Source organism: Xyrauchen texanus, chromosome 22, assembly GCF_025860055.1.
Source record: "Xyrauchen texanus isolate HMW12.3.18 chromosome 22, RBS_HiC_50CHRs, whole genome shotgun sequence".
Classification (NCBI taxonomy): Eukaryota; Metazoa; Chordata; class Actinopteri; order Cypriniformes; family Catostomidae; genus Xyrauchen; species Xyrauchen texanus.
Genome location: NC_068297.1, coordinates 23,849,099 through 23,856,267, shown reverse-complemented (window position 1 = coordinate 23,856,267; position 7,169 = coordinate 23,849,099).

Genomic DNA, 7,169 nt, shown 5'->3' with positions numbered 1-7,169 from the left:
AAACCAATTTGAAATGATGGCTGGAAGTAGCCATCAGAGGATGGGTACATGGTGGCCATAAAGGGATGGACATGGTCAGAAACAATTGTTACGTCCAAGAACGTATATTTTTTTTTGTGAAATACATGGCACTGTGATCTGTGTGTGCTTTCTATATCAAGTTGTCTTGCCTTCTGATTATCATTCTCAAGTATTGCAGCTTGCTCATGAGCATCCACTCTCTGGCCATCTCGGCGTTAATAAAACCTACAAGCGCATTCTACTGTACTTTTTTTGGCCAGGATTGAAGTCTAGTGTTCCCAAATTTTGCAAAAGTTGCCATGTCTGCCAACTTGCGGGTAAGCCGAACCAGACTTTACCTCCTGCTCCCCTCCATCCGATTCCAATAGTGGGTGAGCCGTTTGAACGGTTGATTTTGGATTGTGTTGGGCCGTTACCAAAATCAAAATCAGGGCATCAATATATTTTGACTTTGATGTGTGCTGCAACTCGGTTCCCAGAAGCTGTTCCGCTCTGTACTCTCAAAGCTAAGGCGGTGGTGAAGGAGATAGTTAAGTTCCGCTCAACGTTTGGATTGCCTAAAATTATCCAGACCGATCAAGGTACTAATTTCACTTCCAAACTGTTCGCTCAAGTATTAAAGGAGTTAGGGGTTGATCATAAACTCTCCAGCGCATACCATCCAGAGTCCCAAGGTGCGCTGGAACGCTTTCACCAAACCCTAAAATCAATGCTACGTGCATATTGTCTCAGTACTGGCAAAGACTGGGTTGAGGGTTTGTCGTTGTTAATGTTCGCAGCTAGAGAAACTGTGCAGGAGTCGTTGGGTTTCAGCCCTGCAGAACTTGTTTTTGGACACACTGTTTGTGGGCCCTTGAAACTGCTAAGTGAGCAGTTATTATCAAAGAACCCAGTGTCGAGTAATGTATTAGACTACGTGAGTGACTTTCGTGAACGCCTTCATAAGGTCTGTGATGTAGCCAAAGCTCATCTGGTATCTGCACAATCCAAGATGAAATTGCGTTATGACAAGAGATGTGTAAAGCGCAATTTTCAACCCAACGATTTAGTTTTGGTTTTGCTTCCGGTTCCAGGGACAGCATTACATGCTAAATTCACAGGTCCTTATGCTGTTGAGAAAAAGCTTTCTGACACTGATTATGTAATTTCAACGCCAGATTGTAGAAGAAAAAGTCGAGTATGTCATGTGAACATGTTGAAGGCTTATGTCACAAGTGAAGCCTCAAATGAAACCCCTGTCTCTGATGTGGTGTCTGCGGCTATTTCTACAGTGTTGCCTGCTGCATATTGTCCATCAGAGGATAATCTGATTGAAAATGAAGACCGAATGTCTTGTACACGTCTAGACAATTCTGTAGTACTGAGTAATTTAGACTCGTATCTTGCTCACTTGCCTCAGAACCAACGCACAGATGTAGTGGAGTTAATTAATGGGTATCCCATCTTGTTTTCTGATGTTCCCAGTCAGACTACTGTTCTCTCACACAACATCGACATAGGTGACTCTGTGCCCATTAAACAACATCCTTACCATGTTAACCCACATAAACGTGAAGTAATGAAATCAGAGGTTGAATATTTATTGCAACATGGTTTTGCTACCCCCAGCCAAAGCCCCTGGAGTTCACCATGTTTGCTGGTTCCTAAATCTGACTCGTCCTTTCGCTTTTGCACTGACTACCGCAAAGTTAATAACGTCACCAAGCCAGACTCTTTTCCTCTACCTCGAATAGAAGACTGTATTGACAGAATTGGTTCTGCACGTTATGTCACCAAGTTGGACCTTTTAAAAGGATACTGGCAAGTGCCACTCACGCCTCGAGCCTCAAAAATCTCTGCTTTTGTTACCCCTGACAACTTCCTACAATATTCCGTTATGGCGTTTGGGATGCGAAATGCGCCTGCGACCTTCCAACGCCTAATGCAGCACGTGTTGTCAGGAGTGACCAACTGTGAGGCCTACTTGGATGATGTGGTGATCTATTCAGCTAGTTGGGAAAGCCATCTGAATAGTCTTAACCAAGTTTTCAGTAGGTTGTCTAATGCGTCATTGACGTTAAACTTGGTGAAATGTGAGTTTGCGAAGGCTGTAGTTACCTACATGGGTAAAAAGGTGGGCCAAGGACAAGTAAGGCCAGTTGAAGAAAAAGTTGCTGCCATACTGAATTTTCCCATTCCTAGTAACAAAAAAGAACTGAGACGATTTCTGGGTATAACTGGTTACTACAGGAGCTTCTGTAAGAACTTTGCTTCTGTGGTTGCCCCGTTGACGGATCTCCTGAGTACCTCCAGAAAATTTGTGTGGAGTCATGTTTGTAACAATGCCTTTAATGCTGCGAAAGACCTGTTATGCCATGCCCCCGTCCTTGCTGCTCCAAGTTTTACTCTGCCCTTCAAGTTGCAGGTGGATGCGAGTTCTGCAGGGGCAGGTGCTGTTTTGCTACAAGAAGACTCAGCCGGTGTAGAGCATCCTGTGAGTTACTGCTCCAAGAAATTTACCAAATGTCAACAGAAGTACAGTACTATTGAGAAAGAGGCTTTAGCCTTACTCTTAGCATTACAACACTTTGAAGTTTACTTGGGTGGTAATTGTAATCCGGTGGTGGTTTACACTGATCACAACCCCTTAGTATTCCTTGGGAGAATGTGTAACTCAAACCAACGTCTAATGCGCTGGTCTTTAATCATTCAAGAATACAACCTTGACATTCAACATCTGAAAGGTTCAGAAAATATTGTAGCTGATGCACTTTCCAGAGTATATAGTGTGGATAACTAGGATGATGTGAATAACAAGTATGAAACTGTTATTGGAAATAACTAATTCATGAGATTACAAACATTTCTTTGAGGGTATTGTTTGTAACTTATGGGTGGGGGTGTTACGTTCAAGGACGTATATTTTTTTTGTGAAATACATGGCACTGTGATCTGTGTGTGCTTTGTTGTTTTGGGGTCTCCTGCTCTCTTTTGGCTCCTCCCACTTTGTCACTCTGGCAGGTAACTGATTACATCTCCAGCTGAACCTGCTTATCCAGGAGGGACGCAGCATAAAAGCCAGCAGAACTATCATTCAAGGAGAACCTTTCTCCAGAGCATGGTCTGTGTCCTGCCCGGCCCAGTTGTTGAGAGCTGTTGTGTTCCTTGTCGTGGACCTGTGCAACACTGTGCTTCTTTGTGTCACTGTTGCTTCTTTGTGAGACGTCCCAGTCCATACCCTTTTGCTTTACCTTTTAAGCTGTTATCTATCTGATTATTTGCTTTTTTTTTATTGTCTGGGAACTGTAGGGAGGTGAGTGCCATTTTTATTTTGCTATCCCCCGTTTTCTCCTGGTTTTCTGGTCAGGTAGGGAGAGAGTGTACATTTCTGTTATTTATTTGTATTTTCTTTAAGAGGTTTAATAAGAAATTGACTCTCCCAGGTAGATTAAACTTTTGTTTGTTATTATGGCATTGCCCCCTCCTGAGGTCTTTGTTTCCTTCCCAATTTACTCTCTGTAAATTGTTAACTTTTTAAATAAAATTGTTGAAAAGAACTTTGTTGTTGTGGTGCTGTGGCAGGGCCCTGACTATAGCTCTTTAAAATCTTAAACTTTGTTATGTTCTGACCCCTAGACATTCTTAGGACGTAACACAATGCTCGGGTAGGCCGTGGCATTTAAACGATGCCCAATTGGCACTAAGGGGCCTAAAGTGTGCCTAGAAAACATCCCCCACACCATTACACCACCACCACCAGCCTGAACAGTGGTAACAAGGCATGATGGATCCATGTTCTCATTCTGTTTACGCCAAATTCTGACTCTACCATCTGAATGTCTCAACAGAAATCGAGACTAATCAGACCAGGCAACATTTTTCCAGTCTTCAACTGTCCAATTTTGGTGAGCTCTTGCAAATTGTAGCCTCTTTTTCCTATTTGTAGTGGAGATGAGTGGTACCCGGTGGGGTCTTCTGCTGTTGTAGCCCATCCGCCTCAAGGTTGTGTGTGTTGTGGCTTCACAAATGCTTTGCTGCATACCTCGGTTGTAGCAGTGGTTATTTCAGGCAAAGTTGCTCTTCTATCAGCTTGAATCAGTCGGCCCATTCTCCTCTGACCTCTAGCATCAACAAGGCATTTTCGCCCACAGGACTGCCGCATACTGGATGTTTTTCCCTTTTCACACCATTCTTTGTAAACCCTAGAAATGGTTGTGTGTGAAAATCTCAGTAACTGAGCAGATTGTGAAATACTCAGACCGGCCCGTCTGGCACCAACAACCATGCCACGCTCAAAATTGCTTAAATCACCTTTCGTTCCCATTCTGACATTCAGTTTGGAGTTCAGGAGATTGTCTTGACCAGGACCATACCCCTAAATGCATTGAATCAACTGCCATGTGATTGGTTGATTAGATAATTGCATTAATGAGAAATTGAACAGGTGTTCCTAATAATCCTTTAGGTGAGTGTAAGTGGACTTGAACTCAATGCTGAGGTGGTGAGAGAGGAGTCAGAGATCTAATACAGATGCACACAAACACACACTCAATGATAGGTTGAGATATATGGGATTATCTACTCAGCAGAAGAGCACATGATCTATTAAGGCCTCATGGCTACAGCTAACAGGATAATGTTCTTGACAGGTGAGTTTATATGTGGAGGTAACGGTTTAGAAAGGCTCTGGAAATTCTTATTCTTGTTTGGAAAGCTTTATTAGTTTATTGCAAGTTAACCTAAAAATATATAATTATGTCATCATTTACATACCCTATTTGACTTCCATCAACATACACATTAATTGCACATTTTATAATCTTGTACAATGAAAATGTAGCAAGCTGCAGTTCGCTGCTTGAGGCAATGTGGGAAGTAAGCTGGATAAAGTGTTTCTCACTGATCTAGTTACCAGCAATATGTGCAAGTCAGAAAGTGACTGAGTCACCTGTTTCCCTCAACACACATAAACAGCCATGCTTCTGACAGTAGTGGGGGTGACTTAGGCTAAACAAGGTCGAGTTACTCAAACCTGCTCATTATGGTGGCTCGACAGAGCCAAAATCTGTTATTCTGTCATTTTCTTTTTTCAAATTCCCTAAACCAAGACCAAAATTCCAAACTGAAACTCCTCCTACATCCACCAAACTTGGCAAAGACCTTCAGCCTGTTCTGACCTAGGCTGCTATGTCTTTTCTAACTGATAATGGTTTTGTACTGTAAAAATCTAAAAACATCTCATAGACTTACATTATCTGAATCAACTAATCCATCAACCAACCTAGTATCAACCTATCTACAGTGGCAAGAAAAGATATGTGAACCCTTTGGAATTACCTGCATTTATGTATAAATTTGTCTTAAAATCTGTTTTGATCTTCATCTAAGTTAAAAGAATGAACAAACATAATCTGTTTCAACTAATAACACACAAATTCTTGTATTATTCTTGTCCATACTGAATACATCATTCAAACATTCACAGTGTAGGTTGGAAAATGTATGTAAACTCCAAGGTTAATGACATCAACAAAAGCAGGCATCAAATTAATGAAACGAGATTGGAGGTGTGGGTTAGAGATCATCATGCCTCATAAAAAAGAGAGATCTCAGGAGGCCTATGATCAAGTATTGTTGCTTTGCATAAAGATGGAATGGGTTACAAAGTTATCTAGAAAAGCTTAAATATTCATCTGTCCACAGTTATACAAATTGTCTATAAAGGGAGACGACTTAGTACTGTGGCTACTCTCTAATGTTTGGTGGACTGATTAATCCAAGGTTGAATTGTTTGGGAAAAACATGCAGTATTGCATATGGTGTGAAAAAGGGCACAGCATAACAACATGAAACCATCATCCCAACCGTAAATAATGGTTTAGGGAGCTTCATGATTTAGGGCTGTTTTGGGGCCTGGACCACTTGCCATCATCAGGGGAAAAATTAATTCCAACGTTATCAAGATGTTCTACGGGATAATGTCAGGGTGGCTGTGTGCGAGCTGAAGCTCAGCAGAAGTTGGGTGATACTGCAGGACAATGACCCTAAACATCAAAGTAAATCCAACTTTTGGAGTGACTAAGTCAAAACCCAGACCTTAACCCAATAGAGCTGCTGTCGAATGACCTCAAAAAACCTGTTCACATCAGATATCCTAAGAATATGGCTGATCTGGTACAGTTCTGTAAGGAAGAATGGTCCAAAATTGTTATTGCTGCCAAAGGCAGTTTGACCAATTCAACCAGTTATTAAATCCAAGGGTTCACTTGCAATTTCCACAGCACAGTGAATGTTTAATGGGATGTGTTCAATAAAGACACAAAATATTATAATTATTTCTGTGTTGTTTGCTTAAGCACATTGTGTTTGTCTATACTTGTGACTTTGATGAAGATGAGATCACATTTTATGACCAATTAATGCAGAAAACCAGCTAATTCCAAAGGGTTCACATACCTTTTCTTATCTATCTATCTATCTATCTATCTATCTATCTATCTATCTATCTATCTATCTATCTATCTATCTATCTATCTATCTATCTATCTATCTATCTATCTATCTCTACATTTGAAGTCAGAAGTCTACATAAACATTAGCCAAGTACATTTAAACTTCACAATTCCTGACATTTAATCATAGAAAACATTCCCTGTCTTAGGTCAGTTAGGATCACTACTTTATTTAAGAATGTGAAATGTCAGAATAATAGTAGAGAGAATTATTTATTTCAGGGTTTATGTCTTTCATCACATTCCCAGTAGGTCAGACGTTTACATACACTTTGTTAGTATTTGGTAGCATTGCCTTTAAATTGTTTAACTTGGGTCAAATATTTTGGGTAGCCTTCCACAAGCTTCTCACAATAAGTTGCTTGAATTTTGGCCCATTCCTCCAGACAGAACTGGTGTAACAGAGTCAGGATTGTAGGCCTCCTTGCTCACACACACTTTTTCAGTTCAGGACTTTATTGTCCTTAAGCCATTTTGCCACAACTTTGGAGGTACGCTTTGGGTTATTGTCCATTTGGAAGACCCATTTGCGACCAAGCTTTAACTTCCTGGCTGATGTCTTGAGATGTTGCTTCAATATATCCACATCATTTTCCTTCATCATGATGCCAAAAAGCACCCCCACAAAATTATGCTGCAACCCCCATGCTTCACAGT